The sequence below is a fragment of the Lithobates pipiens genome, unplaced genomic scaffold (genome assembly GCF_037356315.1).
Source record: "Lithobates pipiens isolate NorthernLeopardFrog02 unplaced genomic scaffold, aLitPip1_a1.2 Scaffold_10, whole genome shotgun sequence".
Classification (NCBI taxonomy): Eukaryota; Metazoa; Chordata; class Amphibia; order Anura; family Ranidae; genus Lithobates; species Lithobates pipiens.
In genome coordinates this window covers 165419482-165434492 of record NW_027507686.1, presented here as the reverse complement: position 1 = coordinate 165434492, position 15011 = coordinate 165419482, and the positions used below count along the sequence as shown (strand labels likewise).

The 15011-nt window shown below is 42.9% G+C and overlaps 4 non-coding genes across 4 annotated transcripts; 2 read left to right on the top strand and 2 right to left on the bottom strand.

Moving 5' to 3' along the window:
• Nucleotides 1–1673: 1673 nt before the first annotated feature.
• Nucleotides 1674–1745, bottom strand: TRNAW-CCA (transfer RNA tryptophan (anticodon CCA)). The gene has a single exon. It is a non-coding gene; the product is annotated as a tRNA-Trp (tRNA).
• A 499-nt stretch (nucleotides 1746–2244) lies between these two features.
• TRNAV-CAC (transfer RNA valine (anticodon CAC)) lies at nucleotides 2245–2317 on the top strand. Its single transcript has one exon. It is a non-coding gene; the product is annotated as a tRNA-Val (tRNA).
• Nucleotides 2318–8938: 6621 nt separating this feature from the next.
• On the bottom strand, nucleotides 8939–9011 carry TRNAT-UGU (transfer RNA threonine (anticodon UGU)). The gene has a single exon. It is a non-coding gene; the product is annotated as a tRNA-Thr (tRNA).
• A 116-nt stretch (nucleotides 9012–9127) lies between these two features.
• TRNAS-UGA (transfer RNA serine (anticodon UGA)) lies at nucleotides 9128–9209 on the top strand. The gene has a single exon. It is a non-coding gene; the product is annotated as a tRNA-Ser (tRNA).
• Nucleotides 9210–15011: the final 5802 nt, after the last annotated feature.

Below are 15011 nucleotides of genomic sequence, written 5' to 3'. Positions count from 1 at the left end.
GACATGCATATCTCTGCTACATACCCTTTAGGAGAAGGGATACCGATTCACATGTTACACAAAGACTTTGCTATTCATTAAGAAACACCCCTGTGAGTATAGTAGAATACTAGAGTAATATGTATTTTACTAGGAAGTGTAGAGTATGTAGAGTTTTTACTACATTTTCTACTACCTACTCACTTCCTTTCACACATCTAATACAAAAAAAAAAGTATTTAAAAACGAAAGAGTACCTTTACGCTGTTACTTTGTTTGAGCCCTATATGCCAAAAGATGTCTAGCAAGACTTCTGGCCATCACAGCAGTCACTCCTGGCCAAGCTCGGATCACAGAAGATCAAATAGTTCAAGACACCATTCAGGCGGGAGATCACCCTCTAAAAGACATTGCTCACCCAGTCCGCCAAGGCGGGAAAGGTCCAAAAAATGCCAGGCATGTGCAGCAACCCATATGGCAGATAAGCTAATCTGCAATGACTGTTTTGGGGGTTATGCGGAGCAAGAGCAGACTGAAGTACAGCAAGTTACTGACTTAAAAAAAGTGGTCAAAGACTCATTAGCCTAGCTAATGCATTCATCTCCAACACAGCAGCATTCGAAACAAATCCTTCCAGTGCCATCAACCACGGGGCCTGCAGTAGCCACCTCAGGGGAACTTCCCGTGATCACGGGAGACAAAGAGGAATCGGAAGATTCGGCAGAAGAATTAGAACCCTCAGGCTTTAACTTTTCTTTGGTACAGCCTTTCGTGGCTGCAGTCAAGCAGGCAATTGGCTGGGAGGAGACAGAGGAGCCGCCGAAGAGGGCCAAATCTTTTTTTCCCCATTTTTAAAGAAAAAAAACTTGCCTTTTTCCCATTGATGGAAGAGATAAAAGGATCTTATTGAAGGGGAATGGAAGAAGATGGACAAACGCTTTTTCTTGAACCGACTTCAAAAGCTATACGCTTTGGCAGAATCGGATGCAGTTCTCCTGGGCACTCCTCCAGTGGTCGATGCCGCAGTGGTGCGCCTAGCAAAAAATATCACCCTGCCAATGGAAGACTCAGCCTCCTTTAAAGATCCATTGGATAGGCGCATTGTTTCTTACCTAAGGAAGGCCCATCAGTTGGCAGGGGGAGCCTGCAGGCCAGCTGTGGCACTAGCTTCACTATCTAATCGCATCAAGGTCTGGACTGAGAATATCGAAGTAGCCATTCGTCAAGAGGTACCTAAAGAGGACATCATTTAAGCTCTGGAGGAGCTAAAATTGTCCGCAGATTTCATAGGGGAAGCAGCAATTGATACAGTGCAGTATCAAATGCTGAAGGGGGTTTAAGTGCCCAGTGGTCAAATGGTTAAACAGTTTGCAGTTAGATGGGTGTGCCCCCTTTTGTCTCTACATAACAGCACTGCAGGAGATTCTGCTGAATTGCAAATTCGTGCCATTGAGATTTAAATGGTGGCATTCCATCTGATGGACATGTTAAACAGGCATTGTGCAAAAGCTGTGATCTTTTCTTTGTGAATCATTTGAAAAGGAAAATTTCAAACGTTATTACTAGTGCTTTACATTACAAGATGGCAACATTATCTTAAGTTGTAAAAGGTTTGACTCTGAAAGGGTTAAAGCCCTGAAAATCGTCAATCCTAATTTAGACAATTCTGCGTGCAAAAAACGGAAAAACTTCATTGACCCCGACGTGATTTGAACACGCAACCTTCTGATCTGGAGTCAGACGCGCTACCGTTGCGCCACGAGGTCATGTTGTGTCTCTAGTCCTAGCTTGTTTCCCTAGTTGGCTATGTGCTGAACCGTAGCACATGCTCGTTATACAGTTTAACAAACAACTTTTACAGCACAGACAATTCAGCTATTTGGAAATAGACTGTGTTTAATCTATACTATGTGTGGTGTATGTGTATATTTTATATATATATATATATATATATATATATATATATATATATATATATATATATATATATATATATATATGTATGTATATGTATATATATATATATATGTTCTATATGTAAAATTACAATTCTGACCTCAGCTAATTAGTTAGGGTTACACAATGAAATGTCTTCTGTTCTAAATGTTGGAGGACCTGATACACATAGAAAGAAAAATGTATTTATCTGAATGAAAATAGAGAAGACATTTAAAAAAAATATATAGTGTAAATTGTTGCTGCTCATACTTGGGTACAGTAAAGATCAGCGTCAACAGAACACTTTAAAGCAGCTTTGCTTCAGTTGTTTCCGTAGTGTAGTGGTTATCACGTTCGCCTCACACGCGAAAGGTCCCCGGTTCGAAACCGGGCGGAAACATTTTTATTTTTTTAAACTGTGATCTTGTTACTTTTAAAAACACTACTAGGTAATTTTCAAAATCAATTGGCTATCATTATGAACACATTTTGCTCTTATTAATAGATATATTTAATAAGATATACTGGTAAAGGTTAATCTGCACTACAATGTATAGCAGATGTTAGTTGCAGATCTGTGCCTGGTCTAACAAGGCATAGACCCACACATCGGGCTGTATGATAAGTGTCACGGACACCATGCTAATCATACGATTCTCTTTAGATGTGCTATCGATTATTGAACAAGAACATTTTTTGCTCATGTTCCTTCAGAAAATGATCCGATTATGATACGACTGCTTTGAAGCAGGATTTTTCATCTGATTTTTAGGATTGCATCTAGGGGTTAAGAGGCTTACCAGAGGCAGAATGAGCTGGGAGATTCTACCTTCTCTCTACCTCCCTCCCCCATCTGCCTGGCTGAGTAAAAGGGAGGAGGCAGCTGGCAGCTTTTATCTGACGAGTGTCCTGAAGGACTTACACCACAGGGGGATCAGGCATCGGTTAGTACTACTAGGGTACTTGCATCCTGATTATGAAGGAGAGAGATGAGGAATGTGATAGAGTGAGCTGCTATAACTCCCCAGTTTACTAAAAGCAAATCCACTCTGCACTACAAGTACACTTGGAAGTGCAGTCGCTGTAAATCTGAGGGGTAGATCCGAAATGAGGGGAAGCTCTGCTGATTTTATCATCCAATCATGCACAAGCAAAAATTCAGTTTTTTATTTTCCTTGCATGTCCCCCTCAGATCTACAGCCACTGCATTGCCTTTAGTAAATAACCCCCCCCCCCCCCCCCCCCATATACCTCATTGCACAGTGCCATGGCACCAGAGTGCATTGTCATTTTGCAATATACACGAAACCGGAGGTCCCTATGGGATTGACTCTGATACTGAGGCTAAACAGATAACCTTAACCACTTGACCACTGGGCACTTAAAGAGGAAGTAAACCCTGATGAGTTTACTTCCTCTTTCATTCCCTGCAAAGGTAAAGTATAATGGACTACTATGCATCGCATAGTAGCCCATTATGTTTCACTTACCTGACACAGGAGCCAGCGAAGTCACTGCTGTCCCCTGTAGTCCGGCGCATCCATTTTTTCGGTGGGGTCTCGCAGCTCCGTCGCTGTCATTCGGCGGAACCGCGATGACGTCACTCCCGCGCATGCGCACGGGAGCCGACACGCGTGGCAGCTCCGTTGTTTGAAATGCCGCGCTCAGTGCGCCGTAGACAGCGGTGCCTGTCTTCGGGCAAATATCTCCTAAACCGTATAGGTTTAGGAGATATTTCTTGGACCTACAGGTAAGCCTTAATCTAGGCTTACCTGTAGGTCAAAGTGGTTTGTAAGGGTTTACAACCACTTTAAACCTCCTTCCTAACCAGACCAATTTTCAGCTTTCGGTGCCCTCACACTTTGAATGACAATTAATCAAGTCATGCAACATTGTACCCATATGACATTTTCGTCCTTTCCCCCCCCCCCCCCCCCCCCCACACAAATAGAGCTTTTTGGTGGTATTTGATCACCACTGGGTTTTTTATTTTCTGTGCTACAAATGAAAAAAAGACCGAACATTTTGTAAACAATTTCTTAATTTCTATTAAAAAATTTAGCAAAGTAATTTTTTCTTCATAAATTTGGGCAAAAATGTGTACTACTATGCATCTTTTGTAAAAATAACCCAAGCTAGTGGATATTATTTAGTCTGTGTGAAAGTTATAGTCTAAAAGCTATGGTGCCAATCACTGAAAATTAATCACATCTGATCACACCTGATGTACTGATCTCATTTCTTGAGACCCTAACTAGGCCAGGAAAGTACAAATACCCACAAAAGACCAATTTTTGGAAAGTAGACATTCCAAGGTATTTAGTAAGAGGCATGGTGAGTTTTTTGAAGTTGTCTTTTTTCCCACAATTCTTTGCAAAATTGAGATTTTTTTTTATTTTTTTTCACACCAAAATTGTCATTATAACAGGTTATTCTTTCTCACATGGCCATGTACATTCCACAATGACACCCCAAAATATATTCTGCTACTCCTCCTGAGTATGGCAATACCACGAGTGAAACTTTTACACAGCCTGACCACATACAGAGGCCCAACATTGAAGTAGCACATTCAGACATTATAGGAGCATAAAATTACATTACATTTAATTTTTTTACAATCACATTTTTGAAGGCCCTTCATATTTCTAACACATAGCATGACCATACCAAGAATTACACCCCAAAATACATTCTGCTGAGCAAAGGGTAAACAAAAGATTACCTGTGGTTTTAGTAGTACAGTTGTCCACAGGGGGAGAGCCCTGATCAAGGCAGCAGGCAGGGACGTGGTCAGTGCCAGTGAATGGGATTGTACAGGCATCAATATTGTCCATAGTCAGTACAGGCAGGGATACTGTCCATATACAGTCCAGGGTCAGTGCAAGTAGAGACATTGCCAGCAGTGCCAAAATATTGGTCCTGGTAGTAAGCAGGAAAATGGTCCAAGTAGCAGGCCAGGAAAGAATGGGGACAGGGGTAGAGGCTTCTCCCACCCAAATCTCTTTGAAGCCTCTGAGTCTCTAGACCCTAATCCAGGAATGAGAAAACTAAAAAAATTTGTTTTCTTCATCCAGAAAACAATTCTGGAGCCCCTCACATATGTTAGACTCCTGTGTTGTGAAGCCCACTACTCCAGTAGCAGAGTAAAAAGACCAGTCCAAGAGGCAGACAAAAAACATAGTCAAACAGTCCAGGTCAGTTCCAGAGCAGGCAGAGGTAGGTACAGTTTAGCATTAGGCAGAAGCGTGGTCGTATAATAGGCCAGGGTCCAGTTCCAGAGCAGGCAGAGGTAGGTACAGTTAGCATTAGGCAGAAGCGTGGTTGTTTAGCAGGCCAGGGCGAGTTCCGGAGAAGGCAGCGGTATGTACAGTGGCATAAGGGGTGTGGCAGTAAACGACAATTACGTTTACCATACTTCCCTAATGATGTAGAAAAGTATGGCAATGGCGGAAACATTCATCAATAGCTAGCTCCTCCTCTGGAGCACACCCGGCACCTGTTTCATGGTGGGGGAGTTTCTCAGGAAAGTGGCGTACGTGGAGTCTGCTCACTGAATCCGAGCGAATGCTTTCTGGTGTGCCTTCAAGGTACAAAAGGATGGAGAGAATTTCTTCTTGGTACTGAAGATAAGATATGGGGCTCTCTGTAGATTTACGTAAATAACAATACTATTGTAAATGGCCAAACTGAAAAGATTTATAGGGACTTTTTTTTATACCAAAAAGCAGCTTTTTCTTGTGGGAAAGGTAGGATTCGATCATCTGATCATTGAAGTTGACTCCCCCATAAACAAATGATAGTCATGGACACATTTTGGTTTCTGGATTGGCCATTTCTTCTGGGGATTTCCACATAGGTGACCTTGTGGGATCGTTGTGAGCATGTGGACGTTTCGTCTGTCCCTCCACCTGAGAGCCAATATCACTTCATTCCGCAAAGATGCAGTCTCCCCTTGTTGTAGTCTTTCAGTAACGAGCCATTGTGGGAATCCCCTTCCTATTTGGCTCACACTGTACCACACGCTGGAATGTCCTTGCGATAAAGATTGCGGAAGAGGGGCAAGCTTGTATCGCAATTATCCACATAAAGGTGGTAACCCTTTCCAAGGAGTGGATATACCAGCTCCCAAACAACCTTTCCACTGGCTCCGATGTACTCTGGACATTCAGGGGGATGCAGTTGGGTATCCTTCCCTTCCTACAGCCGGAATGCGCCGATATACCCCGTTTCTCGGTCACATAGCTTTTAGAGGTTAACCCCATATCGGCCCTTTTGCTGGGGATAAACTGCTTGAAGCCAAGCCCGCCTGTGAAGTGGACCAATGACTCATCCACCGATATATTTTGGTCGGGGATAAGCAACTGGGAGAATGTCTCAGAGAATTTTTTTAAAGTGGGCGAACTTTAAATATTTGTCATGTGATGAGTCATTTCGGGGAGGGCACTGGGTGTTATTATAATGGAGGAAACACATTATCACGAGGTATCTTGATCTTCGCATAATGGATGAATAGATTGGCATGTGGTGGATGGGGTTGGTGGACCAATAGGAGTAGAATTCATTTTTTTTGTGAGTCCATATTGAATGTTAGGCCTAAAAATCATTTATTTCCTCCACTGTCAATGCTCTCCACTCATATGGACGGGGATAACTTGAATCAGGGTTGCTTGTTATGAATCGTTGTGCATAGAGGTGGCACTGGGCACGGTGGAGGATAATAGGTCTTGGGTAAAAATACATTAAAAAAAAAATCAATAGGGGAAAAATTCTCTGTGTCCCCCTGAAACACCTGACTGGGTGGTGAAAGAGAGATGTTTGCTGGTCCTGAATTAGGGGGAAGCACAGAGGGTTTTCAAGGGCATAGGAAGGCCGGCATGGGTCCTAACGCTTTGGGGCCGAGATGACACCCTGCTAGTTCTTGGCCTTTGCTGCAGTGGTACTTAATTTCTTCTGGATGGCACTGAGCTGCTAATTGATGCCACTGCATTTCTGTAGATGCCACTACACTACTTGTGGTAGCCTGCTGCTCCATGCCAGAATGCCTTTGTTTCATTGGCACACTTTGCTCAATGGGTTCATATGCTGAACCAGAATCAGACACAGACTCGGAGCTCCCCGCTGCTCTCGTCGGTCAAGCTTAGCTGTTGGTATGCCTCCTAATTTTTTTTCCGCCATACTGGTGATTGTGGGCTGTAGTGACAAACTGCTGTGTTAGGGATACTTTGACAGATATGGCTGCAGTGATGGGTGCTGATGAGGCTGACTAATAGGGCTGCAACTGATGCGTTCTGATGAGGGTGCACTAATGTACACTAATGCACCACACTGAGGATGCACTGATGGGCACTAATGAGAATCCACTGATATGGTGGCACTGATGAGCAATCACTTATGGGCACTGATGTGCACTATTGCGTACTGTAGTGGCACTGATGAGCGGTGCAGATGAGCACTGTAGTGATGCTGATGTGGTACAGATGGCAAAAATGTGCACTGTAGTGGCACTGAAGTGGGACTGATGGGCACGGGATAGCACTATATGGCACTGCTGGGCACTGTTGTACTTTGAAATACTGGTCACTCACTGTTTGTCATGCGATCTCTCTTCTCTCCTCTCATGCTGCATCGGTGTGAGGAGAGAAGAGAGCTGGGACCCTTGCATGACCCCAGTTTGTTGTCATTATGATAGCTCCCTCATTGGAGGGAGCGATCAAGTGGTAAATGGCCGCTGTCATTGGCCCTTTACCATGACCCCGTGTTGCGCCGGGTCCCATGAACCCAGTGAGCACGGACACCTCCGTGCATGTGCCCCACAGGGCACACGGGGAGCGAGGAGTTTGAGGACGTCCATCCAAAACAAGCCAACCTCGCTGTAGCCTTCTTTCGGCTATGGCCTGGTCGGCATGTGATTAAAGATGCATATCACACTTTTAATGCATTACATTCAAAGTAAACAACCCATATGCATTTTGGATGCATTTTCATGCCTGGTCACCTGAGAAAAAAAATTGACGGGTGTCAAAAAGCGTACTGGTGTTCAGTTTTTATGCGTTCCCATTGATTTCAATTGATTTTGAAACAGTGCACCAAAGATGCCAGCACCCAGGACTTTTATAAATGCAACACAGGCAGTGTCGCGTCACATCGGTTACCCATCACATTTTGCTACGGAAGTGATGTTCCACAGGAAAATTTAGGCACTGCGTAATGCGTAAAGTATCCAAATGCGTTGCAACATTTTTATGACAATATGGAGCAGTTGAAACTGTCAGATAAGTCATGGAAGTGACGTTACAGACAAAACTCTTCTTCTGTATAATTATTGATTGTAAGACACCACTTTGCAACAGAGCCCCTCGTGTGCTTGCTTCGCTCGCCACGCTTCGCTTCGCATAGTTATGTTCTAACTCTATTTCCACTTGGATGGTGGGGCTTGAACCTGGACTGAGGGGTGGAGCCACATAACTGCGCAAGCACAGTTCAACGGCAGTTCTGTCACACTGACGGTTTTAGTGTGCCGTTTTGGCGTAAAAGTCTTGGAACGCATATGGTGGCGTCGCGCATGCGCACTCCAGCGAGTAGCCAAATGGGATGGGTCGCCATATGTGACGGTACACCGGAACATGAGTGTATGGTTGTGTGAAAGTTGTCACGTTTGTTCTTATTGTTTGTTTTGTTATTACCTGAATTAGCAGATCAGGTAGTTTTCTTTTCCTCTCTGCATGTTCCTTATGTTGTACGGAGTTTGCAAGCAGTTTTGTATTTGTTGCACTTTGTGTTTTTATCCCAAAAACTTAAATACCTTAATAAAAAGCAGCACACTGATGTGAACATTTATATAGGATTTAAAGGGGACAAATTTTCAGGTGTTTTTGTTGCGCTTGAAAAGTGTGTTTTATCACCATAAACGTTCATGGGCGTGAACAGAGCCTTAGTCTTGGTTACTAAAGTCAGTCTTCATATTAAAAAAAAAAAAAAAAAAAACATCAAACGTATGTTCTCCTTTGAAAAAAAGGTTAGGCCCCAGCGAGATTTGAACTCGCGACCCCTGGTTTACAAGACCAGTGCTCTAACCCCTGAGCTATGGAGCCTTGGGTCCTATGAAAATCTGCCTATCTTTTTTTTTTTTTCAGGGTGGGAGGGAAAATAAGTCTTGATGTTGATTTGTCATAGGTCCTACCTGCATTCAGATACATAGTAAGTTCCTGTAGTCGTGGCCGAGTGGTTAAGGCGATGGACTTGAAATCCATTGGGGTTTCCCCGCGCAGGTTCGAATCCTGCCGACTACGTTCTTTTTTTCTTTTGCTTCTTCTTTCTCTTATCGGAATCATTGTAACTTGCTTGTGTTAGTCGAAGTAAATTTAACCGTACATACATTTACATTTTGGGAACCTTGTCATTTTAGTAAAATTGTAAAACCTACTTAGAAATAACTTGTTCTAAGTTCTTACAAATTCCTGTTGCTACATTCACTTAGCTAAACCGCATTCTTTGTAATGTAGCCAAGAGCAAAACTAGGCACTGCTGAGATTCGAACTCAGGATCTCCTGTTTACTAGACAGGCGCTTTAACCAACTAAGCCACAGCACCTCATATCAAAAGACATATGATCCTTCTGAGTTTTTTTGTATTTTTTTTCACATTAAACATGAAGCTCAATTTGAAATACTTTTTTTTTTTATTCTGTTTTATATATGCCAATGAAAGCATTGCGATTGTCACTGCACCCACACAGCTGTCCACTAACACCAGGTTACAGGTACCCAGTTAAATAAAGACAAAAAAAAAAAAAGTGTGAAAATAATCCAGCCATCACATCTAGGGACTGGTAAACTGCAATTTTTGTTCTTGGGTATAGATATGGGTTATCTGTTTATGTAAAGCGAATGCGAAGAATGGATGTAAAGTCCGTGTATGATGGGGCTGGAGTAGTGTGCAGTCGGGTATCCTAGGAGATGATCTAGGATGTAAAGCCCTTCATGGGGGTACAGAGGCCGCTCTAGGCATCATGAGGCCCTAGGCAAACCTTAGACATGAGGCCCAATAACTCCCATAATGGGAAAAATAATTCAAGCAATAAAAATTAAATGGTATAAATTGCATATATAAAGGGCCTTGAATCCTATGAATTTACAGTTTTTAGAACTTTCTCTAACCAATTCTTCTTTAACCACTTAACAGCCGGCCTATAGCCAAATGACGGCTACAGGGCGGTTGCTTAACCCTGGGAGGATGTACTATAACATCCTCCCAGAATTCCGCTCTTGCACGCACTCGAGAGCATCCGTGACCACCGGGTCGGATCACGGTTACCGGCCGCTCATCATGCCCGTTTACCACGTGATTGCTCTGTCAAATGACGGAGCGATCACTTGTAAACAAACTGGCGTCATGTTATGACGCCGGTTCCTCCCTCCCCTCTCTGTACCGATCGGTACAGTATAAGGGGAGAGATCAGTGTCAGCAGCGCTGTGGGCTGGATCTGCAGTGTCCACAGCGCTGCTCACCGACAACCCCTCAATTCCCTGCCAATACTCTGCAGTACCCTGCCATAACCGGTGATACCCTGCAATACCCAGCCATAGTCGGTGATACCCTGAAATACCCGGCCGTACTCTGCCATGCTCAGCCATACTCCGATACCCTGCAATACCCAGCCACTCAGTAAAACCCAGCTATGCTCGGCCATGCTCAGCTGTCTCTATCGCCGTACTCAGGAGTAGGAGAATCTATTTTGGGGTGTCATTTTTGGTATGTACATGCTATGTGTTAGAAATATTGTATAAATGGACAACTTTGTGTTATTATAATAATAAAAAAAAAAATATATGCCTTTTAACCACTTCCTGTCCGCCCGTCATATGACGTCCTTGACTTTGTGTGGGGATATCTGAATGATGCCTGTTGCTACAGGCATCATTCAGATATCAGCTTTTTCAGCCGGCGATTCCCTACACCATAAGAATGATCATAGTGGCTGTTCCGCTGCTTGATCGTTCTTACAGGAGGCGAGAGGGGACATCCCCCCTTCCCGCCGCCCTCCGGTGCTTCTACCGACTCACCAATGCGATCAAAGCCAGAATAATTTATTTTTTTCATTTTTTTATTTCAGGCTTCCCAGCCTAGAGGTGAAATGTGGGGTCTTATTGAGCTCACTGTAAAGAGGACCTGTCATGCCATATTCCTATTACAAGGGATGTTTACATTCCTTGTAATAGGAATAAAAGTGATAAAAAAAAATGTATTTTGGGGGGGGGGGGGGGGGGAAATGTCAAACTAAAATAAAGTAAAATGAACCATAAAAAAATAAATAAAATCAATTTTAAGCACCCCTGCCCCCATGTGCTCACATGCAGAAGCGAGCGCATATGCAAGTCCCGCCCACATATGAAAACAGTGTTCGAACCGCACATGTGAGGTATCGCTGCGAACATTAGAGCGAGAGCAATCATTTTGGCCCTAGACCTCCTCTGTAACTTAAAACATGTAACCAGTAAAAAAATTTAAAGCGTTGCCTATGGGGATTTTTAAGTAGAGACGTTTGGTGCCATTCCACGAGCGTGTGCAATTTTCAAGGGTGACACATTAGGTATCTATTTACTCGGCGTAACTTCATCTTTCACATTATGCAAAAACATTGGGCTATCTTTACTGTTTTGTTTTTTTTAAAGCACAAAACTGTTATTTTTTTTTTTTGCAAAAAAAAAGCGGTCGAAAAATTGCTGCGCAAATACCGTGCGAGATAAAAAGTTGCAACGACCACCATTGTTTTCTCTAGGGTCTTTGCTAAAAACATATATAATGTTTTGGGGTTCTATGTAATTTTCTAGCAAATAAATGATGATTTTTACATGTAGGAGAGAAATGTCAGAATTGACCTGGGTGCTCCAGAACACATGATGGCGCTCCCTGCATGTTGGGCCTCTGTTTGTGGCCACGCTGTGTAAAAGTCTCACTCATGTGGTATCGCCATGCTTGGGAGTAATAGCAGAATGTGTTTTGGGGTGTAATTTGTGGTATGCATATGCTGTGTGTGAGAAATAACCTGATAATTTGACAATTTTGTGAAAAAAAAGAAAAAATATAAAAAATCTTGATTTTGCAAAGAATTGTGGGGAAAAATTTTTTTTTCAAAAAACTCATCATGCCTCTTACTAAATACCTTGGAATGTCTTCTTTCCAAAAAGGGTTCATTTTGGGGGCATTTGTACTTCTCTGGCATGTTAGGGTCTCAAGAAATTAGGCCGTCAGTACTTCAGGTGTGATCAACTTTCAGATATTGGCACCATAGCTTATGGACTCTAACTTTCACAAAGACCAAATAATATACATTGTACTTATTTTTACCAAAGTTATGTAGTAGTATACATTTTGGCCAAAATTTATGAAGAAAAATTACTAATCTGCTAAATTTTATAACAGAAACAAAAGAAAATTCATTTATTTATTTTACAGAATTTTCTGTCTTTTTTTCATTTATAGCACAAATAAAAAACCCAGCAGTGATTAAATACCACCAAAAGAAAGCTCTAGTTGTGGGAAAAAAAGGACAAAAATGTCATATGGGTACAGTGTTGCATGACTGAGTAATTGTCATTCAAAATGTGAGAGCACCTAAAAGCTGAAAATTGGTCTGGTTATGAAGGGTGTTTAAGTGCCCCGTGGTCAAGTGGTTAATCAAATGTATATACACTATATATTAATATTACACGCACACAAAATAACAAATAGATAACATTTCTGCAGCTGCTACTAGCAATATGTTAAAGGTACAAGAGCCAAAACCATATTTCTCCATTTACATGAAGATTTTCATCAGAGTTTCCCCCTTACAGTGCAAGGGGGCATTTGATGTAAGGGGGAATGTTGCAGACTTTGATGTAAGGGGGGCCTCATGTAAGGAGGGGCTCTGGTGACCAGATCACCATATATCAGACTTCCCCTTTATGTCATTGTCCACAGAGTTCCAACTTGTATTTAAAATGGAAACTCTAATGTGGGGAGGACTCTGGTCACCATAGAGCACCATCCACAGGTAAAGGGGTGTTGCTGATATAAAAAAAGGGGAACCTTTATATCAGTGCCCCCTACATCAGCAATTACCCCTCAGACTGGCCTTGCTACACTGTTGCTGACCACCACTCAGGCGCACCGTTGCAGGGCTCAGTCAGATGCAGACATACTAGAGGAGACGGTCAGAGACTGCAGACACACTACAGGAGATGGTCAGAGAGTTTGCGGACATGATATAGGAGATGGTCAGGGACTGCAGACATGATGCAGGAGATGGTCAGGGAGTGTGCATACATGATACAAGAGATTGTCAGAGGCTGCAGATATGATACAAGAGATTTGAGAAAAGAGAAGATTTTTTTGGGCTAAGGACTTTCTAGTCACAATTGCAACAACGTAATACTTAAAAATATAAATGTTATTTACAAAGACACTAAAAAACAGGTAATCAACACATGTATCGATTATGTGTGTTTGTGTGTTTTTTAGTGTCTTTGTAAATAAAATTTATATTTTTAAGTATTAAAGTTGTAATTGTGCCTAGAAAGTCCATAGCCCAAAAAAAATCTTCTCTGTTCTCAATTTTCAAATTTAGGACGAGGCACGTTTTACTTGTATCCTGTATCCACCAGACCACATGGTGTTTTGATGATACAAGAGATGGTCAGAGACTGCAGACACACTATAGGAGATGGTCAGAGACTGCAGACACACTACAGGAGATGGTTAGAGAGTGTACGGCCATAATTGGGCTGAAATTGCACCCAGGTCACAAGTGCATTGCACAGAATGCACAGCGTGTTCCTGTGTTTTTCACTTTGTGGCACTAACATGCCTGGAAAGGGGCACTAGTTTGGGCACCTGGAGCAATTGTGCACATCACTTGTGGGGTGCCAAGGGCCACACCCTCTGTGGCAGACAGCATCTATCCGATTGGGGTGGTGGGGATATGTGCTAAGGGGGGTGGATTTCATATCCAAGCCCCCTTGTAGCATTAGTCTTGAAGTGCCCCCTAAAACATATCGTCTCCCCCCAAATCATTCAAAATGAACTGTAGCCTTGTCCCCCCCCCCCCCTCCTCTGGAAACTCACTTGCATCAGTTCAGTCAGTCTCAGACAAGCAGCTTTGTCTCAGCAGTGTGGTGAGCCTCCTCCTCTGTGTACACAGGAAACATCACACAGCAGGAGAAGGAGGGGCGGGTTCAGTTCACTCCATGGCACTCTGCAATGTGCGTGTCAGGCAACCAGGGACTGGGGGGGGGAGAGATTTCGGCTGACTCGGCTCTTTGCAGTAAAAAGTGGAGCTTGCGGGCAGGGTGTGGGAGAGAAAATAGCCTGCAAAATGCCGGGAAAGGGTGAGGTACAGGCAAATTAGGCAGCCGCAGGGCCCCTAGGATTTGTGAGGCCTAAGGCGGTCATCTAATTTGCCTAATTAGAGAGCCACCTCTGCGTGGGTGAGCCTTGTTAGGTGGTAGCCACAGAAAAGCTCTCCACAAGATAGATTCACATGGGTGTGGAGGCACGATTGATATGCAAAGTCGTCCCATTTGAAGTTACTCTTAAAGCGTTTGTTACCCCAACATTTCATATTCCTGATTTCTGCCTGCTGTACCATGTACTTGTATTAGAAAATATCCTGTTCTCCTATTTCTTCCCTTAAGTGAAATCCCTGGTGTTCCTGCCAGTCGTCCTGCTTTCCTATTAAAAACTGACCACACCAAGCAGGAGAGCACACCATGTTCAATTCTGTAGGTATGCTGGGAACTCAGCCTGCTCTCCTCCAATGATCAAACTTGGCCTGACATTGTCCCCCACCCCCTTGCATATCTATTCACTGGGAAGATCGATGTAATGTTGCTTCTCCTCCCCCTAGCTCTTATGCAGTTGAGAACAGAGGATATATGATCACTTAAAAAAAATAATATGTGTTATAAATACCCTTTTCCCTTTTTTTTTTTTTTTCGATCTCTATACACAATGTACACATGTTTTGTCTTTTATTTCCATTTCAAACCGAATGGGCCGTTTTACAAGGCAATTGTTTACAATCCCTTTAGACATGTGTATTGGAATTCACA